At 45.6% G+C, this 23,449-nt stretch overlaps 1 long non-coding RNA gene across 1 annotated transcript in view; it reads left to right on the forward strand.

Moving 5' to 3' along the window:
- LOC142463095 (uncharacterized) overlaps positions 1–17,152 on the forward strand; it is a 34,186-nt gene extending 17,034 nt beyond the window's left edge. Inside the window, exons 3-4 of the long non-coding RNA XR_012787372.1 lie at positions 16,672–16,790; positions 17,009–17,152. This is a non-coding gene — a long non-coding RNA (uncharacterized LOC142463095). The remainder of the gene's footprint in view (positions 1–16,671; positions 16,791–17,008) is intronic.
- The last annotated feature ends 6,297 nt before the right edge of the window (positions 17,153–23,449 follow it).

Below are 23,449 nucleotides of genomic sequence, written 5' to 3' on the forward strand. Positions count from 1 at the left end.
TCAAACACTTCTATCTCTTGAACCGAGCATCAGATTAAATAAATAAACACAGCGTTGGAAAGGACGAGATTTTTTTTAAAGTAAAATAAATGTAAAAAAACATGCAAACACAATGTTGATTTGCACAGATTGCTGCTTTAAAGAAGATGGAGGAAAACTGATAATACCTTAATTTTATTTAATAATTTAACAGAAAGTTACACCTTCCTAGTTCTGAGTTTTTTTAACTAAACGTTATGCTATGTTTTTCCTATATTTTCTCTTTGAGGAGAGTTCCAGCATGCAGATACATCATTCACCTTTCGCTACCATACATGGCATTCCTAATCTGGCCGTGAGTGCTATATTTCTATTTTGAGCACTGCACTTTGATTGTTCACTCGCTCCTTTGCGCCTTCTTTGTCCGATTCACTCAGTCAAACGATACTAGAGACTGTATCTTAGAGGCAGCAATGAGGAGCACTAATCGCTGTATATCACTGATTATTCACGCCTGTGAATGTGTCAGTTTTTGTTTGCGCTCCTTGTATTGTCTTTAATTATTTTAAGTATATTTGACCGGGAAATTCACTACCATTTTAATAAAGAAGTACTTCTTCCAAATTCTCCTACAATGCATCATGCTCAGAATTATAGGCACGATCCCTTATACAAATATATTGTTAGAAGCGGAATGCCTTGTGTATACAACTGACAGATTTAAAATCTATCCTATTACCATTGTCCCTTATTTTATTACAGCGTATACATTTGGGACCCAACATTCTCCTTTTATGAGGCATTTGGTGGATCATTTTAGTGGCCCAGCTCCACATTTTACGGTATGCAGAACAACGGACTTTAAATGTTGCCTGAAATGGTGTAAAAGATCGGTCTGAGATATTAAATTGACTGACTTACAGCACTGCTTGCCGTATCCATTCTCTGGCGATTAAAATAAGTATTTTTAGTATTCAAACCTTTTGACACAGCTCAGCAGAAAAGAAATAGCAGATGTTGTTTTCATTAATAGCACTAACTTTTGCCAGTTGGATGAAGTTGGCCATTGAAAGTGAACACATTTCCTTAGTTTAACTAAGGTAAGGTTTCAAAAGCAGGACTAAAAACCAGACACAAATGAATCAAATTCCCTGTTACACATTCCAACTAGCTGTACAATTTAATGTTGTATTCCATAAAGAGGGTAGAGAAGGGGCTGTTTTGTGCTCGTGAAGAAACCAAGGGCCATTCTTCACACAGTTGGTAATAGAGGAGAGGAGTTCCTCAGGATTTTTAGCTCTCAGACCCTGCCACTGCGCCTATTTTCCACCAGCCAGCTACTGCTTTTCAGAACCACCACTTTTTCATGCGCCCCACAATGTGAAAAATAAGGATTAGAAGATGGCATACAATGATGAAATCGTATTTAGGCGATGGCATTCAGTGCTGTTATCTAATGCCCCTTTTTAAGACAAACCAGATGGTGTGTGTGTGTGTGTGTGTGTGTGTATATATATATATATATATTATATATATATAAATCAGCATCTCCTAATTTAATTTATGACTTTACCATTATATATATAATGGTAAAGTCATAAATTAAATTAGGAGATGCTGATTTTTATATAAATATATATATATATATATATATATATATAAAACATATTACTGAGTTAAGTTATGGTGAGTAAAAAAAGTGACAAAAACCCTCCACAGGAAAGCAAATATGCAAATATAACTGTATGCTCATCTGCATGTCTTAGGCAGATCTGCAACCCCGCCTTTCCCCATTATCACCCAGCATACAGCACTTCCACTGCAGCAAGGGATTCTGGGAAATGACATGCAAATGAGCACACAGTGTCACTTTTTGCCTCAATAACCATTTTTAACATGGTTCCCTATAGGCTTAAGCTTGCTGCATGGTCACAGCTTTGAGCACAGCCAGGGTTAAGGTGCATACCCAGAAAACCACCCACAGACAGCTGTTTCGACCTTGATGGGTCTCATCAGTGTGGGGTTGATTTTACTGGGAATGCAAGAGAGGCTATGGGATAGGCTAAACCATAATACTGAGTTAAGTTATGGTGAGTAAAAAAAGTGACAAAAACCCTCCACAGGAAAGCAAATATGCAAATATAACTGTATGCTCATCTGCATGTCTTAGGCAGGTCTGCAACCCCGCCTTTCCCCATTAACACCCAGCATACAGCACTTCAACTGCAGCAAGGGATTCTGGGAAATGACATGCAAATGAGCACACAGTGTCACTTTTTGCCTCAATAACCATTTTTAACATGGTTCCCTATAGGCTTAAGCTTGCTGCATGGTCACAGCTTTGAGCACAGCCAGGGTTAAGGTGCATACCCAGAAAACCACCCACAGACAGCTGTTTTTTTTTTTTTTTTTTTTGAAAATTCTTTTATTATGCAGCGAATCTTTACAACAAGATTATAACAGTACATAAATCATTTTCCAAACGGAAAAAAAAACCGCGACGTTAACAACGGCGCAGTGCATATCCCACACAACTCACATACATTTTTATTAATGGTTTCCCCAAAAGTAAAAAAACTGTGACGAACACGGCGGTGCAGTGCATTTATACGTATGCACCGCACCACAGACATGACATATCATACACACATTATCTCTAACTTTATTGCACAGAAAAACTTTTGGGGCGGGGGAGTAAGGGGGGGCGGGGAGAGGGGTGTTTAGTCCTCCTCCTCAGGGCCGTCAAAGATGGAATAGTCCTTGAGCAGGCTGTGGAGCAGCCTGCGACAGTCCTGTACCGACATCCTCTTCTTCCCCTTGATCAAACGTTCCCTGGCGAATAGTAAAACGTCCTTGAAACAGCACATTAGACACCAACCGGCTTCGATTGCGTCCTCTGTGTGTGTTCCTGTGAAAAGTCCGTGGAACACAGAGTAGTACGTGACGCACTTCCTCGGTATACAGTCCTTTAAGTCAGTGTCCAGCGCGCGCAGCAAGGCCTGCGCAAAGGGGCAGTTCCAGAAGAGGTGTATGATGCTTTCCTCCACTGGGTTGCACCTGGGGCAGTGCCTCACGAGGCTGAGTTTACTCTGGTACTTGTCCGCATTCACAGGGAGTCCCCCGTGTATGGCCTGCCAAGCAATGTCTTTGTGTTTGTTCATTAGTCTTTTCGATGCCACATTCCTCCACACCATTCCAAAGGTGTTGGGGTGGAGACCTGGGACCGATTCCATGATGTCTTTAGCCCTGATCATTTTGTAGATGAACTTGGGCTTCCACAGGTCTGGTTTTACTCCCTCCAGATTGTTCTGCCTCACAAACTTCTTCACGTCCTTGTAGAACCAGGGCGTGCGCCAGCTGTAAGGGATGGAGCTGTCCCACTTGTCCCACCCCAGTGCTCTCCAGAGCGGCAGGAGTAGGAGGCGGGACATGGAGTAGCCAGAGGAGTCTTTGTCGCAGTTTCTCAGGGTGATCCGCACACAGTTGCTTACAAAGAAGGCGCGCAGCATAGTGGGGATGTCGGGGATTCCTCTACCCCCCTTGTGCGGCTCTTTGTACATCACCTCGCGCTTTCCCCTCTCAAACTTGGCCCCCCAGACAAAGCGGAACACTGCCATGGAGATCTCCTGGCAGGTTCTGGTCGAAGGCGGGTATGCCTGGACCACGTACTGCAGGACAGGGAGGATCTCGTTCAGCAGTACCAGCTTTTTCCCCTCAATGGTGAGGGGTCTGAGGCGCCACAATCCGATCTTCTGCTTCACCTTGTTCAGCCTCTCGTTCCAGCTCTTCAGGGCAGCGGCCTCGCTCCCCACACCAAACCAGACTCCAAGGATTTGAATGAGGCCTGCTCCGATGGGGAAGGGGAGGGGGTCGGCAGTCAGGTTCCAAAGCCCAAATCGCTTCTCGGCCTTTTGGCTAAGATCAAGTGTAGGGTCTGTCCTATGAAGGATGGCCCTAGTTGCATCACTTGGTCCTCTGGTCATGGGCTGAGAGGGCGGATGCAAAGTAGCCCGGGCATTTTTAATCTTGCACCACCAGGCGTGGAAAACCTGGTGGAGTATCACTTGCTGCACTGTGGTTGGTCGTTTTGGGCGTCCGGCCTCCACTTACGAGCACTTGATCTGCACAGATAATTTTTGCATCGTCCCCTATTTTTCCCGCACTTGGCCCCCCTTATTGCCTTCCGCTGAGGGGACAAGCCAATTATTTTTTTCACCCGCCTAGCCTTGCAAAGGGCCGGGCGTGCACTCGTGCACACTTTTTTGTGTCGTCTGTCAGAGCACTTCCTGCACTGCATCACACAGCGCACAGGAGCACTTGCACTATGAACTTTTTTTGTTTGTTGGTGTCAGGTTATAGTCACCCTTCTTTCTTCGGAGAGCGAGAAGACTAAGTGCTGGTCGGTGTTCACCCCTCCTTCGGGAAAAGACTACGGTGGGTTAGTAGGCGTAAGCTGAAAACCCTAAAGACTTGGACCCTCCTGCGGCGCCTGCTGCACTAGGAGGGAACGAGAAGGACGTTGGACTCTTCGGAGGAAGACGTCATGGAACCGGACTAGCCTACTCTCCGGAGAAGACTGTCACATGTGGAGCGCACCTGGTCTCACTTGACCATGAGCACGGTTTTTGAGGTGGAATCACTTTTTCACCACCCGGGCTACAAAAAAAAAAAAAAAAAAAAGCTGTCTGTGGGTGCCTTGGCCCTTTGGCTTAGATCAAGGCGATATGAATGCTCCTCTCGGCCTGCACAGCTATGACCAAATGCAGTACCATCCTATCTGGGGCTTCAGTAGGAAAGGTCTGTGGCAAGCATTTGGCCCTCTAGCTTGTTGAGAGGTTGTGTCCAGGCCCCGGACCACAGAACCCCTGAGCCTTTGGGCTAAGGGGGGATGGCATTCGAACAACCAGCCCTTCGGGGCTGGGGTGCACCCGCACAACCCTCGAAAGAGGGGAGATGATGCGAACTCCCTTGCGGGCCTCGGGCCAGAGGGAGGAAGGCATCAATGTCCCTGGAGACCTAGGCTTTTGGGCTGAAACCTTCAGGGAAACTGTGTTCTGAGGGCGGGTCTGACTTCGGTTGGACAGTCCAAAGGCATACTCCCGAACCACTGAAGTGGTTTGGGACCCGATGAGCGAGAGGGTGCAACCCTCTCGGGAGGAAAAAAAAAAAGCTGTCTGTGGGTGGTTTTCTGGGTATGCACCTTAACCTTGGCTGTGCTCAAAGCTGTGACCATGCAGCAAGCTTAAGCCTATAGGGAACCATGTTAAAAATGGTTATTGAGGCAAAAAGTGACACTGTGTGCTCATTTGCATGTCATTTCCCAGAATCCCTTGCTGCAGTGGAAGTGCTGTAGGCTGGGTGATAATGGGGAAAGGCGGGGTTGCAGACCTGCCTAAGACATGCAGATGAGCATACAGTTATATTTGCATATATATATATATATATATATATATATATATATATATATATATACACACACACACACACACACACCATCTGGTTTGTCTTAAAAAGGGGCATTAGATAACAATAGGCGCTGCACCATTGAAGAAGAACGAAGGCATCCATCCCAGTAACCTGTCCTGTTGTCCCCCATGTTATCGCGGGAGACTCAGGCCCTCCTGTTGCCAGCTGGTATGCACCACACAGAGACATGAAACCAGACCCCAGAACACCTTAGGGGGCCTGATCTATAACCCATGGACCCCCACCCGGTTGCAGATCGGGACCCCTAAGGTGTTCTGGGGTCTGGCTACATGTCTCTGTGTGGTGCATACCAGCTGGCAACAGGAGGGCCTGAGTCTCCCGCGATAACATGGGTCAGGTGACATACCTCCACCATTCAGGGCAAGTGCGTGAAGTGGGGGAAACCATGATAACTCCTGGCAACCTGCCCTTAGCAGGGATTATACCAGGAGGAGGATAGAACTATAGCCCCATTTCTTACCAGGGCTACACTCTCCCTCAGGTGGAAATCCAATGGTCCCCACTTGGACCTAATTTGCTGGACCATCCTGCAGGTGAACAATCTGTGAACATACAAACATAATTAGTTAATATTGTGTACACGAGACTGTAACACCCATGATGGTGACATAACAGCGGGAAACTCCAAACATGGAGAACCCTTAACTTCAATAATAATGACGGGGATCAGGCTTCTTCTCTTCCCGCCCATTGTGATCCACAATCTTAACAAAGAAAGGTTGCACAGGCCCATTCTTCGGTCTGTACAATATATTATGCATGAAAATGTTCCTGCCTATACTCCAAGATTTCATTACAGAACATATTTTGTCCTCCCTCAAGTAAGCAGTGCTACCAAATTTAATTCGTAGATGCTCAATGACCGCATCCCTAAGCCAGGTGTCTCTTTGGTCTTCGATCTCCTGCATTATTGGCTCTGGCACGTACGGAAACTCATAACCATGAGATTGCTGGTATCTCGCCGCTATGGCTCTATCTGCTCGACTTAACTTAGTAAGTTTCCGGTTCCCAGCCTTTCCTGGCAGTACCCAGTACTTTGGCTCCTCAGGCGCAATATCATCATACAGAATAGATGAGCCTTTGGGGGCAATTACTTTCTGCATAATGTCTCTCCACCTGTTATCTAACTCATCGGCAACCTCCTGTGGAGAATAGGTGCCTGCGTCCCACCAGTGACCTACAGTATCTTTCTTAATCAATACAAATCTGGTGCGGTCCATCCCCTCATCATACCCTGTGAATAACGGTGCCCACCATTTATCTCGGTGCTCATATGAGGATGACACGCTCATACCTTCTTCTCTGCTCTGGAGGACACACCAGAAGTCGCTGCCTCAGTAGAGTGCGAGCCTTTACGCCTCCCTCTAAGGACATTCTTGTAAACCGTGGGATTCATCTTAGGTGCCTTGGGACTTACGGGACCCGCTTTTGCAGTAGACTGGGACCCTCAGGCCCTACCTCTAGGAACAGGATTAAGCACAGTGGGGTTAGGTACATGTCCAACACTTGACAACGGTATCTCCCTATCAGAACCCTCATCACTTGTCACCCAATCCCGCCAATCAGTTGAAAACTTGTTATCCATCTTACTCCCACTAGGACCCGGTGGCACGACACGTGACGGGGCAGGGTCAGTGGCCGGGGCAATGGCGCTAGGGGCGGTGACCACATGATCACACTGCCATAGTCCAGTACAGTGTCCCTGAGTCGGGCGATGCTACGACCGGTAGGTACTCTCTTACTGTCTCTTGCGGCAGCGCTTCGGGCTCCCCGCTTGGCTACTTGAGCCTTAAACTCCTCGAACTTGGCTTCCAGCCCAGCTCTCCTTATTGAAGCAATCAAAGTTTCCGGGCTTCTGCGCCAGTCTGAACCGGAAGTGACGTCATCATTGGTCGTCGCGGAATCTCCATCCGCTCCTTGGTCCCGCACCGGAAGTGCGTCGAGGACCGGAAGGAGCGGCGGTGGACCATCAGGGTCGCGGACGGGCAGGTAAGCCTCAAACCCTTCTCTATCCACGGGTTCCTGATTTACCTGGCGGGAATAAGGGGGTGGTGGTGTCCTCTTACCACTCCGCTGTCTTGCTATGCTCTGCGGTTCCTTCGGAGCCGTCTCGAGTCCCATCTCCGCCACACTGGGAGTCGCCACGGCCGTGGGACTTCTACGCTGTTCAGGCCGCACCAGCGCTCACCGTCGGGGGGTCTCCGGACTCGTCTGCTCCATCTCTAGGGTAAGTGAAGTCTCCTCTTTACAGCTGGAGTGGTCCGCCGGCCGGCGCATCACCACCGATGACAGGCTGTCTCTCTCATCATCCGACGAGAACTGCAACGGCACCTCCGCTGGGGAGTCGCCTCGGGTCCTTGCGGCACCGCCAGTGGGTATGGGTACGAAACGGGCCCGCTCCGGTACCTCCACTGTGGTCGCGCTCTTCTCCGTCGGGGCATCTCTTGGTGACTGGGCCTGGGTCCCTACCTCAAGGGTGATATATGGGATCAGGGCAGCCTTCGCATTCGCCTCCTCCACTTCGATCAGCGTCGCTGGAGAGGCATCTCTTGGGGTCACTATTGTAGGGCATGGCTCGATAGGCCAGAGGTAGAACGTGCCACACTTTTGGCACTGTGCCGTAGTACTTGGGGCCGATCCGTGTGACCTGCATTGGACGCACAGGCACCGCAGATATTCGCGGCCATCAACCTCCACAACCAGGAGGCCTCCTGGAAGCTGATAAGTCGTCACGCTTAAGTCAGCCATCTTTTGCGCAGGGGTTGATTCGCTCAGCTTACTGGTCTCACACTTAGCTCCTTCTCCTTCACCAGTCAAGCAGAAGTGAAGTTCCTCAGCCTCACTTCCTGTCCTTCCTTCCGCTGGGGAGGACTGTTGGGATTGGTTCCCAGTGTGCCCCCTCCTTCTGGTGGAAAGTAGAGGAGGGGCACTCTGTCTCTTTGGGTGACATGGCTTCGTCCTTTGGCCAGTCACTGCACAGGTGGGTGCGGCTACAGCTTTCGCGCCGCTCCCTTTTAGCTGGGGGTTCTGGTTTTGGTGCCAAACCCTTGCACATCTCTCGCCACATTTCTCATGCAGCCTATTTCTACGCAGCAAGTGCGCGATCTAGACTTGGCGGGAGTCGCACTTTTGGATCGGCTGCAACCCGCGTTGCAGTGAATGGCGCAGCATTCGCCATTTTAACCTCCTCCATGCCCCGCAGAGCACATGTATCTCTCGACGCCATCTTTAGTGAGCCCTCTAAGCCCACGATAGCGCTACTCTCAGTGCCTATGGTGCAACTCGTTCCTAGACACTTACTACTCTCAATGGTGCTCTAACCAGTGAATATAACGCATGGCATACCCCAGGCTAGGCAGAACTCTCTCCTTGTACACCGCACTCGCTGACGGTTCATTACAAGCACTCTGTGGGGTGTTTTCTGGATACTGGCTAGTGTACTTGGCATTCCTAATTACTTGGCGTCAACCTACTTTTGGCCACTCATAGTGCAGACCCAATGCTGAAGTCCCTGACCTCTGTTAACAGCCTACCCCCACAGGAATCCTACACTATATGCCTCAAGGCGACTAGAACAGCTATAGCCTAGTGTATCCAAATTTACATCACCCTCCTAGGGTACCTAGGGTGTACTGTGCGAGAGAACTGTCTCTCCTGACTACCCCTAGTCTTCAAAAATGCCCATCTTTCTGCAGCACTTGCTTTGAAAGTGTACATACTACTTTCAGCTCTGCTTTGTTGAAAACCTGTCCTGTTTATCTCAGCAGCGCCTGAAACTATAACCCATGGACCCCCACCCGCTCGCAGATCGGACTCCCTAAGGTGTTCTATGGTCTGGCTACATGTCTCTGTGTGGTGCATACCTGCTGGCAACAGGAGGGCCTGAGTCTGCCACGATGACATGGGGGACAACAGGACAGGTTACTGGGGTGGATGCCTTCGTTCTCCTTCAATGGTGCAGCGCCTCCATCTGTGGTAAGCCCCAGGGATGTGGAATCCCTACCAAAGAAATCCCCCTCACAGGGATTGAGAGATTCCAGTCTTACACAAGGTTCTCTTTAAACAGCAGACTCCTTTATTCAGTCTCCCGCAGCAGCAGACAGTCCACCAGCTGTTCTCCTTAGTGATGGTCCCTGCCTCCACTCTGGACCTTAGAGCCATCCAGAGTGGGGCTAGCTCTTCCCTCACCCCCTAAGCAGGGTGAGAGGTATTTGGTCCACCTCACTATATCCTATCAGCACTACTCATAGGCTGCTCCCCAACACTAACTCACACTCCTGACTGACTGTCAAACTAACACACACTAAATAGGAAATGCACTGCTCTTTATGATATCAGCAGGCACCGCCCCTGTGTCTCTTGATTGGACACAGGGTCAGGTGACCTACCTCCACCATTCAGGGCAAGTGCTTGAAGTGGGGGAAATGCATGATAACTCCTGGCAACCTGCCTTTAGCCGGGATTATACCAGGAGGAGGATAGAACTGTAGCCCCATTTGTTACCAGGGCTACATATATATATATATTTTTAAACATTTATATTTGGAAATATATCCAAATAGTATATTTGTCTTGAATGTTGTAGCTCAATTCCATTGTTATAATGCATATTTACAGCTTTGCTTTTTCTATGAGCAGTTTCAGGACTGTAAATTTCAGCTTATTCACATACTGTATCCCTCGTGCTTATCTTGCTTTGATGTGCTTTAAAACATAGTCTGGATCAGGGGTGCGCAATCTTTCCCTGCGGCACCCCCCTGTCTGTTTCCCTCCCTGCTCGCGCCCCTGTAGAGGGAGAGGGGGGTTGGCCCGGTGTTAAAGGGGTTGCACCCCATATGGCCACCCCCTGACCTCACCATGGAGGCAAGGGGTTAACTGGACTGCGGTCCAGGAATGTGGCTTACACCTTGTCATGTCAGGAAAATGTGTGTTCCCCTGTTCCCATGTTTCATTATAATCCTGTATTTTAATGTTTTAAAGTGCATTTCTGTATCTCCAGTTCTGGAGGTCGCAGAGAGTTGATATTTGGCCAATGTGTGGAGTCACTGTAGGCATTAAGAACTGGCAAATTTCGACCCACTGAGCCCACCAGAATGGAACTTATTAATATGTGTAGATATTAAAGTGTATATGTATGGTATTTTGGATCTGTTCTGAAAATGCAGTCTCCATCTGCTATGCTAATAGGTCATGAAGGGCAGCCGGCTGATTGAGCCTAAGCACTGTGATCAAAAGTTAACTGCCCTGATTGTTTACACTAAGTACTAATCAACAGACCAAGTACTAATCAACAGAATCTGCCACTCTAAGGCCCCGGACATGTTCCCTGCGTGCTTGCGGAAGCGTGCTGACGCGCGCTCCCGCTCAGCACTGAGCCCCTACAGCCGCAATTAGAGCGGCTTTAGTAGGGGCTCACCTGCGCTTCCGCGCGCTTGCGGAAGCGCAGGTCTTAGGGGAATTTAAAATTCCCCCGCTTGCCGGCGAGACAGGCCGGTCACGTGAGCGGTTCGCCCAATGAGGGCGAACCAGCTCCGTGACGTCACTAGCCCGCCCCCGGCCAGTGACGCGCCCGCTCCCGGCCCGCCCCCTGACGGTCTGTCCCCCTTCTGCCCGATCCCTGCCCCCCTTCTGCCCGATTCCTGCCCCCCTTCTGCCCGATCCCTGTCCCCCTTCTGCCCGATCCCTGTCCCCCTTCTGTCCCGATCCATGTCTCCTGTGTGTGTGTGTGTGTGTCTGTGTATGTGTGTGTTTGTGCATTGTGTGTGTGTGTGTGTGTGTGTGTGTGTGTGTGTGTGTGTGTGTGTGTGTGTGTGCATGTGTGTGTGTGCATGTGTGTGTGTGTGTATGCATGTGTGTGCTTATGCATGTGTGTGTGTGTGTGTGTGTGTATGCATGTGTGTATGCATGTGTGTGTATGTGTATGCATGTGTGTGTGTATGCATGTGTGTGTGTGTGTATGCATGTGTGTGTATGCATGTGTGTGTATGCATGCATGTGTGAGTGTATGCATGTGTGTGTGTGTGTGTGTGTGCCTTTGTGTGTGTGTGTGTGTGTGTGTGTGTGTGTGTGTGTGTGTGTGTGCGTGCGTGCGTGCGTGCGTGTGTGTGCGTGCGTGCGTGAATATATTTATCAAAGTTGCACAATGTTAATAAATAATTTATTCTCACAACATGTCTTTTTTTTTAATTTTTAAAATATTATATAATATACACACACACACACACACACACACACGTACTCACGCACGCACGCACACACACACACACACACACACACACACACATGTTCCCCAGTGACACACACACACTGACAGCTACCAAGTGACACACACACACACACAGTGATACCCGCCTCCCAAGCGCTTGCTGTCTCCTCTGTAAGGACAGCAAAAAGCTCCTGGTAGAGCGAGCGGCAGCAAGCGAGAGCGAGCAAGCGCCAAACATGGCCAAGGCCTAATTGTTACCTGAGGGCGGAGAATCATCAAACTTGAGTGGTTTGTAAGTGTTATGTCTACACCCACAACAAACAATGCAGATACTTCATTTGGTAGACTGGTCGTCGCCCCTGATTTAATTTTGGGGCTACCCATAGAGTCCCAGTACACATGGGCTAATTAGCTGGGGGGCATGGGTTAATCCAGGGTGGCGCAAACTTTTTTCCCTGCGCCCCCCTGCCGGCTGTCCCCTCACTTCCGCGCCCCCCCCCAACCCCAACTTGCCTGCGCTCCAGCGTAATGACGTCACATTGCCATAGCAACGTGACGTCACATGACCTCGCAGCGTCATTTTGACGCCGCGTTGCCATGGCGACGCAGGGAGGAAGCCGCCGGAGCCACGGTAAGTTAGGTTTACAGAGGCCTTGCAGCTCCCCCGGCACTTAATTTAAGTGCCTTTGGGAAGCGCGCGGGGCCTCTGTAAACAGTTTTATCTGTTTTTTGTTTAGTGTTCATTTTGGTATCAGATTGCACTACGATTTATCTTTTTGTTTGACTCCACATATAACGTTCCATCTGGTCGTGGTGACAACATTGGAAGCACAAGACTTGAAGTGGATCTGCGTGCCCTGGTCCAATTGGATCTTCTGATAGACTATCTTTGGACAATTTTAGGCGCCATTTTGTTTTTTGGTGTTTATGACTGACTTAGTTTTTGGGTCAGTAATACTTGACAGCCTTGCCCAATCATTTTATGGTATTTGAGAGTTAATATTTCACAATAATTAGTATATATTTGTTAGTTCTTAGCGCTATTGTCACCATTTCTGTTTTTTTTTAGTATCTCATTAGAGATGGGCGAATTAGGATCCGCAGCGGATCGGCCGGTTCCATTGGTCTGCGGATTTCAGCGGATCTATTCCAAAAAGGGCGATTAGCGTTTTGCAGATTTTGTATTATTACCAATACACCCCGCGGATTCCGCAGCCCATCGACGGATTTGTAGAATCCAATCCGCGGAGTCTTAACAACCCGCCAACGGATTGCTGAATCCGCAATTGGATTCTACAAATCCGTCCAAGGGTTGTATCCAGTGGCGATTTTTTATGAATACGCACGGATTAAAAATGACCAAATCTTTTTGCGGATTTTCCACTGGCAAATTAAGTTTGTGTTGAAAATGCCAGAAAATCCGGGAAACGGATATGGGCTACCTATACCCCATAACCCATACCGATACGGATACCTATCTCTATATCTCATTCTCTTTAAGATCTGTCTCTGCTTCTCTCCTCTTCATGTCCTTTCACTGAATTCCCATTGCATTCAGTATTAACTACTAATTATTCTATTCTTCGAGTCTTCTCACTCGTGGGCCCCTCTTTATACTTCTGCTTTTGTCTCCCATTATGCTCCTGCTTGTGTAATGACCCAGACTGTGATATGCAGGTCCAGTCAGAAGATGCTAAGGGGTCTGTTGAAGATTCAATCCTGTATAAATTGACACCAATGTGAGGTGTTGTAAATAGTTTTAAGTGCCATGTAGTGCCATGTCTTCCTCCTGCCTCTCCTGGCCATTTATGGAGACTGTATCTTGCTTGTTACCTGGTGAATTTGATTGCTTTTTGGAATTGTGAAGGGGGACCCTACACTCGTGTGTTGCACCCTTTACAGACTGTCTCTTCTTTGTCCCACACATTTTTCTCCTGCTCTCCCATCTGGAACCTTTCTCACTCTCTGAAACTCTCTGAAAACTCCCCTTTACAAGGAAGCATTCTCAGTTTTGAATACACGGTGGTATTGTATAAATAAAAATATACATGCATAAACATGGTGAGTTCAACAGATGGGAATGAGAAGAGGACTTGAGACCTTGAAATAAACTAAAAGGTACCACTGAGTGTAGGAATTAAGTGTTGCTACAACATGCCAGCTAGTGTACCATCTACGGTTAAGGAATTTGTGTAGGCACATTTGGAAGAAGGGGAGGATCAGGATTACAAGACTGTTATATCTAGGGGGCATGCTGTGCTTCTTTCATCCTTTCGCTGCCAGGCAAGAGTCTGCACCAGTAAAGAGCATGTTAAGACTCAACTAGCAGACATTTAAAAAGTTCTGACATCAGGAGATGGTGTTGCAGCTTTCTATTGGTGACCCCAATTCTCATAATTTTTAGTCCGCGGTCAAATGTGTTTCTTTTTTTTATGTGTCAGAACCAGGAAAAAAACCATCTTCATATACTCTAAAACTGGGGGTTCCCCAGACTTTAAGGGTTATAGATCTTAAATTGATGCCTTTACGGGGATAAATTCAGTCGGATGCTTAGAGAAACTTGAACAGCCAATCCAAATATATTTACAAAGACAACAAATCCATTCAGGGACAGCTATTTTATTCTGTTGGACCGAGAAGTCAGCCCATGTTGTTGGCTTTGAATTCTGGCACTGGACACTAAAAAATAAACACAATATTGTGTGTAAAAACTAACATTAACCCTCTACATATACTGTAGTAGACATGATGTACACGGACAACCCAAGTAGTAAAGCTGTAAAACTGCACTCCAACCTAGGAGTAAATAACAGGTCTCTCAAGACTTATTTCGTGCATTTAAAACGCCAGCGGAAAATAAAAGCACAAGTACTAAATAAATAAAAAAGTAATTCCTGTTCACACAAGAAGCAAATATGTTTTATGCACAGCAGATTTATAGAGGACAATGATCACTTGCAGAAAAAGATTGTATAACATACTAACTACAGAAAATAGTCATCCTCAAATTAAATTAAATCTCAACAAATAGCAGGTTGTTTCAGAACTCGCTTCAGGCAGCTCACTCGGGTGAGGAATATAATTGTTTGGTGACTGAATGGTTAAGACAAAAGGCAAGCAGCTCAATTAACACAAAGCAGACACTGGCAATGTGCCTGGAGTCATTAAGGCGCTTGAAACAATTGACAGGGCTCAAATGATGTAGGCTTTCCAATTCAAACATGGAGATACTGATCCCACCGCGCTGAATGGTGGGTTCATCAGAGTGTGTGCTGAGGTTACTTATTTCTAATTTCTGCAGGTTTTAACAGGAATTCATGTAACCCTGTTAGTTGTGTATTTGCCAACTTGGTGGATATATGTAGCTTATATGGGTGTGAACGAGTAATCCACAAATCAAAGATCTCATGACTTGATTGAAACTATTGATATTTTATTGATGAAAAGAAAGACTCGATTACTACTATTTAAGTATATTTATTTAAAAAATGTTTGCAGTATGCAAAGGGATCACTATGATGCAACCCAATAGAATAGCAAAACTATTTAAGCAACGGTTAGCTGAACCCTACATATGGAACTGATCAGTTGCCATGCACCCCTGATGAAGTGCTTCTAGCACGAAACACGTTGGATTCAGATCAGACAAGTCGACAGCAGTAGAAGCGAAAGCTGAACTGGACATTTACAAACGGAACAACTCAAAGAAAAAAGGGTGTGTGATGAGCACGAGCATTGTAAGTGAAACTTCTTTGTCTTTTGTCACTGTTTTGTCACAGAAATTGTATTTGAAAAAGCCCCAGCGTGGGTGAAACGCGTTAGAGGCGCGGGGGGTGCCATCCCTTCACTTTTTTTATCCATGTACCAATAAAGTAATTCATAGCACAGTCCAGCCTTCGCTTTATTGCTGCACGGCAGTGCCCGCTGCCTTTCCTTCTCCCCGGTGAGGAGACTGTTCCTGTATTTGTGATGGTGATGTTTTTCATTAAAAATCAAAACACAATTTCAGTGACAAAACGCAAAGAAGTTTGACTTTGAACACGCATGCTCGGCACATACACCCTGTTTTAGCTATTTGCACTTATATATTCATACTAACTGTGAATTCCTCGTGTGTCTGCGTCTGTTTGTGTGTGTGGTGTCTCCGTCTCCCAAGTGTGGCGGGGTTGCTGCTGCTCCTGCGTATGTGGACCGAGTGGGCAGCTGCTGCGCATGCGCGCCGAGCTTGCAGTTGCTGCGCATGCGCGCCGAGCCGGTGCAGGTATTGCTGACAAATTGTGGCCACTTCTGCAGCCCCAGTCTGCCCATGCGCAGTATGTTACTTCCGTTTCAAAGGGTGTCACACTGAAACCTATTTTACCCTATGAGATTTTCTCTATAGCCCCGTCGGCTAAGAAGTTTCACTTCAAATAGAGATGCAGAAAGTGGCAGCACGGTGGCATGATTATAGGGCTGTCAGGGGTCCAGTATTGAACTGGACTGTCCTGTATTTGGACACTCTGTCCAGTAAAAAATGAGAGGTAATACTGGACATGTGTGTGTATACCGGTAATACCTCTCTGGACATAGTGACCTGACCGGCTTGGGGGGCTGCAGGATTTCCCTGAGCAGGAAGAGAGCAGGGCTGCTAGGGGGGTAGGCAGCTTCCTCCATACTGATTGGCTGCTGCTGGGTAATGCAGCCAATCAGGAGGTGGTGGCAGGAGCCTGGGGGTGGGGCCAAGGAGATGAGGAAACGGCATAAAGCATCGCATCGCATCGCACCTTTCACCATTGTGTCCAGTATTTTTGGAAAAGCCGTTTGGCAACCCTACTCAGTCTCAAGTGAGCATTGCCGGTGTCCATTTATCATGAGAGAATGAGTGTCCGGAAAACAGCCAGAACTCCTGAATATGAGATCAGTTCAAAGAAACTCCTTGAGTCCATCTATTGGGTATGTATTACCGATTGAATTACACCATACAACACTATCTCCCTATCTCTGCTTCTCTTTCTTTTCAGTTTCAGAGCTCAATTGGAGAGCTTGTTTCTGAGAATCAGCACAGGAGGTGAAGAAATTGTGGACATTCTTAGAGCCTTTTCGGGAGACGAGGATTGCAGCATCTCTCTTGCATCATACAGTACTTGCATAATACTTCAATTTATGTTGCATTTCATGTTGGCTATATTTACATACTTTTTTTTTTTTTAAAGCATTATCTTTGCATTGATATACTTTTTTATTCATAATTTTTTATATAGTATACTGTACACAATTTTTTTAAATTTATTTTTTATCATTTACAAACTGTTTCTATTGCTGGATTTTACTCACAGCAGGAATTGTATTTTTTCCTAGAGCGCATCAAACCAACCTATGCATATAAGCAAAGATGGAAAATATCCATAGGCTATCGTGGCTCACGTTCGTTGTACAATCAACTTCTATCAGCAATAATCTGGACACTACTGTAAAACAATAAAGGCAACAAGATACTTTTTTAAACTGCATTACAATATTTGTCAGTGTAATTAAATGTTTATTTTAATCTATTGATTAGGCATCACAAAATGAAATCCCGTTGACATTTAATTACAGTAGTCCACCATAGTACTTTGTTAATGTACCATGACTCGACAATATATTCTATAATCCCGTAGTAACAGGGACTTATCCCTGTTTAAATAAAGCAGACTCAGAGCTCTGAGAATCCAGCAGAGAGATAGTTAATTGCAGCCACTCAATTAACTAGTCTCCACCTGGACTAATGGGAGCTCATGTGAGGCACAGGAGAGAGATTTCCTTAGCTCACATTTAGGCTGACAGAAGGAGAGCAGAGAAGCCTGCACACATACACTGTCTTGAGCACAAAGGCTGTGCTGAGATCAAGACATCCAGAGACCTATATTTCCTTTTTGTTAAATAAATCATGACACAGTGTAGTATGTCATGTGTTGTTGTTCATCTGAGGTTGTATTTACCTAATTTTAAGACCTGCTAAGGAACAGATGATTGTTATTATGTCCTGATATGTAAAACCATAGAATTCAAAGAGGGTGTGCGTTTCTTTTTCACACAACTGTATATAGAGATCTAACCAAAATACCTGTCATCCCAATCAAAAGTACGTTGAGACGCAGTAATTATGGGTAGGAGAGAAATATATGAATATAGATAGAGGCATATTCGTTGAGATCTATACATTAAGTTAAGCAAATCCTAACTCCTTGATATACCTATCCTGGCCCTAGACAGAGAGGCTATATATGGATACATTACTGTATAAACAATGCTAATAACTAGGAAGAAGCCCCATGTAAAGAAGAATTGTAAACAAGCATCAGTAAGAAACCTTTGTACAATATGTCACTAAATACACACTAAATAGAAATTTGATAGAAGCCATATGAAAATAATTATCAAAATAGGGAAATACTAAATGTATAGAGGGGTTGGTAAGTGGATCCATAGAGTTACAAAAAAAATGATGGAGTTCCCAATCTGTATTGATGCCAGATGGAACCATGGTGTCCAAAGTGAATAGCAATGCATCTGCCTCCTATTGAGGGCATTGAGCCTGTCTCCCCCCTAATGGGGGTGGGGATATGCTCAATTCCCACAAAGGATAGGTTGGACAAACTACCTTGAGGGCAATTAAAAAAAAATATTGGTACAGGGAATCTAGCATCCTCAGTTTTTATGGACCGCACATGTTCCATTATTCTTTGTTTTAAGGGTCTGCTCCTACGTCCTACTGTATGTAACCCATACTACAGCCACATCTTAAGTAATAAATCAAGTAACTGGTATTACAGTTCATGAACGTTCTTGGCTTATATCCATTTTTTCTTTTACAAAAAGACAGATTTTGCATTGTCGACATTTGTAAAAAAACAAATCTTTTAATACACTGTATGTTATGCAAATTACTACGAAATGGATGAGAGTCAAATAAACTGGGAGACGCAAAGGATGCCAATGACTTTGCCTTTCTAAAAAAAAACATTTTTGGGCCGGCATTTACAAAAGGTTTCAAATCTTTATCTAAACTCAAAATATTCCAATGTTTGGATATGATTGACATAATCTGGTGCGCCTGTTTGCTGCATCAAGTAATAAATAAAGTGGTCGGAGTATCCGTGTCTCAAAACCCTTTCCCTTTGAACTTATACCTGGCCTTATTTGCAATAAAGATCCAATCTATCTTTCGAAAAGGCATAATCAAAATGTTAGTGTCATTATAACCTCAGGCTCTGGCAGAGAACCTAGAGGCCAAATCTCCAGATTGTCCCAGGAAGGACTCGTACCTGGAACATAGCCGTCTAAGAAATTAGCCCTTCGGAATGCCACGAATAAGATCTGGGGTGGCTGCTCCTGGCCCTTAGAAAAGTATTTCTAGAATTCTGTTTCCTGTAGTCATCTGTTTGGATGGTGCAATTAATATCTATGTATAATAATACATAAAGATAAAATAATTGTGAGTGAGGAGAAAATTAATAGATTCAACAATAAAAGTGGATTGTGCTGTGGAGATGTCAGATCTATCTAAAAAGTGGCAACCAGCAGCCAAACCCTGGGCATGATCTATAATAGTATACAAGGATGTGACATCAAGTGTAACCCATTGACACTGATTAGACCATTAAACCTCCTGCAACGAAGTCATAAGGTCCGATGTTTCACGTAGTATCTACAGTAAGGAAGCATCCCAACAAGTGGCTGTAGCTATGTATCAACATAACGTGAACGCCCATCTCCCAAAGATCCAATACTTTAAATGATAGGCCAGCCAGAAGTGCTAGTCAAAGATTTATGGATCTTTGGGAGATGGTGAAACACTGCTACTACTGGACTACTGCAGAATAGAAAATTACATTCAGTGTCTGTAAGGACATGTCAAATTTTACCCAGATCTAAAAGTTATTTTAATTCTTGAAGGGACCAATCCATGGGGTCTGTCCATAAACTTGAGTAGGAAGTACCAGCTCCAAGTTGGCAGAGGGCCTCTTCTTGATAATCAGTTGTTAGCTGTTCCACTATGGCTCCCCTCATCAGTATTCTTAATGACAATTGATTTATCATTTTTTTATGCAATCAATTCCTCATATTCCACCTTAGAAAAGTTTGTTAACTGTGGATACCATCTTTGTCCAGCGATATGTCCGGCCCACTGCCGTTTTAACTTCTTCCCCTTTGTGATGATGTCACAGGCTTTTGTTTGGTTTCGAACCCATTCATTCTTTTTCCTGTCTCTTCGGGTAATACCCAGCATCTCTCCAAACTTTTTTGAGTTGTTTGAAGCTTCTGAATTTTGGGTCCAAGTTTCACATCTGTACGTGAGCACAGGCAGAATACACTGGTCGAAAACGTTCTTCTTGAAGCACAGTGGAAGGTTCCCGAGAGAGAGACATTGCTGGATACAGAATTAGTAGAATATTTCACAATAGCCCCGCAGACTTGCAGCTGTGAGAGATTTTGTTCTGAATTCTTTTCTTGATTGTGGTAAATTAGCATTTCCTGTTGTGCGAACACATTTGTTAACCCATAGGTACAACATAAATACAACATAAATGCAGACTATGGAGGTTTCCGTGCAATAGTGCACGATCACGGTTGAATTACTTTATCATTGACACCCAATCTAACTATTTCTTTTTTACTACAACAGGTCTGAGATTGTGCAATTTATAAACTTTGGACAGTGCAGATGTGGGCTGGTAATGGAATATTGTGTTGCGGTTATCATTATCCAAGTTAGGATAGCAGACCAAAAATTATTCTTGGCAAGATCCCATGGTTTCTATGGTATCAACATCGAGAGAATTATTATTATTATTATTATTATACATGACCCCAGAGGTTCTTTTAAAGGTCCAACATGCAATGACTGACATGTCAGCCACAGTTTTCATTGCACCATAAAGTATTTATTAAATTTGCTGACTAAACCGCTATTGAGAGAGCTCATTGCCTTACTAACTCCACATGAGCAAATGTAAACGGATAAGGTAACGCCTAACAAAACAAATGGTACAGATATTAAATCGACATGCAGCACTATATAAAGCAGCAGCAGCAGCGAGGATTGTAAGCGCCGGACAGCACGATCCTAACATAAGGTTCTAATGTTGTAAAGGTTTGTAATATGAACATTAAGGGGAAGACAATTTCTCATGTTCCTTTACTTACATAGGACCAGAACACAAACCTGTCCATATCATCTCCTTTGGTGATGGAATTCATGGAACATTTTTCTTCTTGACTGGCAGTACAAAATCTTACTGCTCTTATGTTGCACAACATTTCATTGAAGTAACCATTTAAGTAAGGATGATTGACACCCCCCAAGTCAATGTATCTTGTCAGATTATTCTAAGGGTTCTAACATGGCTTGGAGTGTCAGTCAAACTTATTAAAAACCATCTACTTTAGTTTGACTTGAAGTGACAACATCTAAAAGTCCATCTCCCTCTGACTGTAAGAAAACATACTAGAATCATGCTGGAAATGTTAAAATGTGAAGTGAATTTATCGATGTGGTCGGTTGACTTCTCGTCTGTACACCTTTATTGATGTGAAATCTGCCATTGTGTATGTAGTGTGACAAACGTCTTCATCAGGGGGCTCCGCCGTCTGTCCGGGCCCACTAGAACAGAGTCTTTTAGGGTTAGAAAATCGATGAGACGGAATGCAATGTTCCTTTAAGCAGGCTTCTGTCTGTTTTATTCAGTCCCAGGCACTGGGACTGCAATACAGGACATTGAAAAGAAGTACAAAACCCTGCTCAATTGAGCAATAACTAAAAGGATTTCCCTGTCTAGGGTTGGGCGGCTTGTCCACTTCCAACAAGTAGGCAACTTTACAGATGAACATAGCATACAAATGATTTACCCTTTTAGGGGGAATGATCTCCCCTTTCTGCATCCTGGCAGCAGTCCTGTCTCCAAGCTCTTGGAGAGGGGCAGAGGAAGCAGGAAACTAGCTTTAAATACCTTCTTTCTGATTAGCAGGACAGGTGACAGAAATGAGGCAGCAAACAATCTCCGGTCTGGATCCCTCATCCCTCAGTTCCAGCCCCTGCAAAACTATGGGATGGAGTCCATCCATTCTGTGGCTGCACTTTCCAGCCTAAACAGGATAGAAGCTGTCCAGTATCCTGGGAGCCCTATAAATCGAATATATTACCTGGTTTCTGTCAGCTAAGGCCTAGAGGGGTGAGTGACCATGGATATCATGGAGTGCATCCTTGACAACCCGATAGCATTGCCGTGTTTCAGCCCTGACCTGTGTTCCACAGAAAAATGAAAGGGTTGTAGGCTCAGAAACCATCTGGTCATCCTAGCATTTTTCTCGCTATTTTGACACATCCAGGTGAGGGGTGCGTGATCTGTGACCAAACTGAATTTTCTCCCCATTAGATAATACTTGTGGGATTCCACAGCCCATTTTATTGCGAGACACTCTTTTTCGACTATGGAGTAATTTTTCTAATATGGGGTGTCCTTCACCCTGGTTTTCTGGGAGAGACCAGTTCACAGCCCTACCTCAGATGCATCGGTTTCCACTAAAACCTCTTTAGAGAAGTCCGGTGTTACCAACACTGGTTGGACACAGAGAGTTTCTAAAGGCCCGTTCTGCTTCGGGGGGTCATTTTACCATTAGCAGTCCTCTTGCTTTTGTGATGTCAGTTAGTGGGCTTGCCTAAGTTGCAAAGTTTGGAATGAAAATTCTATAATAGCCAATTAACTCAAAGAAGGTCCTCATTTGTTTCTTGGTAACTGTCCATGGCCAATTTTGTATCGCCTCCACTTTGGCTGTTTGGCATTTAAGAAAATCTCTGCCAATAGAATACCCTAGATCAGGGGAGCGCAAACTTTTTGTGCTGCGCCCCCCTGTCACTCTGCCCCCGGCTCTCGCGCCCCCCTGCCTACCTTCATTTGCGTCAGATGACGTCACACGCCCACGCAGCGTCAAGTCACATGGTGCCGCGGCGTCTATTGACGCCGCGTTGCCATGGCGACGCAACACAGACGGCTGAATCCCGGTAAGTACACAGTTGCAGGGGCCTCACGCGATCCCCCGGCATTTAATTTAAATGCCTGGGGGAAGAGCGCGGGGCCTCTGCAACTGCCCGCGCCCCCCCAGCACAATCTCCCGCCCCCCCTGGGGGTCGCGCCCCCCACTTTGCGCACCGCTGCCCTAGATACTGGTCTCCTCCAGCCCAATAGTGCATTTAGTGGGGTTAGAGGTTTAACCGGCAGACCGAACTGAATCTAGTACAGCTTGGATTTTTGGAAGGTGAGATTGCCAATCTTCACTATGAATTACCACATCATCCAGGTAGGCGGCAGCTTACCGAGCATGTGGCTTCAACATTTTATCCACATTCATTGGAATGTGGCAGAGTCCCATGTAGACCAAAAGGTAACACCCTATACTGAAAGAGCCTGTCTGGGGTTGAGGTTGGGGTTTCTTTTGCCCTTTCTGTAAGGGGAACCTGCCAGTACCTTTTTGTTAGGTCTAAGTTCGTGAGATATCAGGCTTTGCCCAGTCTCTCTACCAGCTCATCAACCCTAAGCATAGAATATGTATAAAATTTTGAAACAGCATTTAGTTTGCGGTCGTCATTGCAAACCCTGTTGTACCATCAGGTTTTGGGACTAAAACTATAGGGCTGTTCCTCCCACTTTGTGATTCCTCAATTACACCGAGACTTAACAAATTGTTTTAGCCTCTGAACTTACAGCCTCTCTTTTGGCCTCTGTGATTCGGTAAAGTTCAAGGTTAACTCGAACCCTG

The sequence above is a fragment of the Ascaphus truei genome, chromosome 11, assembly GCF_040206685.1.
Source record: "Ascaphus truei isolate aAscTru1 chromosome 11, aAscTru1.hap1, whole genome shotgun sequence".
NCBI lineage: Eukaryota > Metazoa > Chordata > Amphibia > Anura > Ascaphidae > Ascaphus > Ascaphus truei.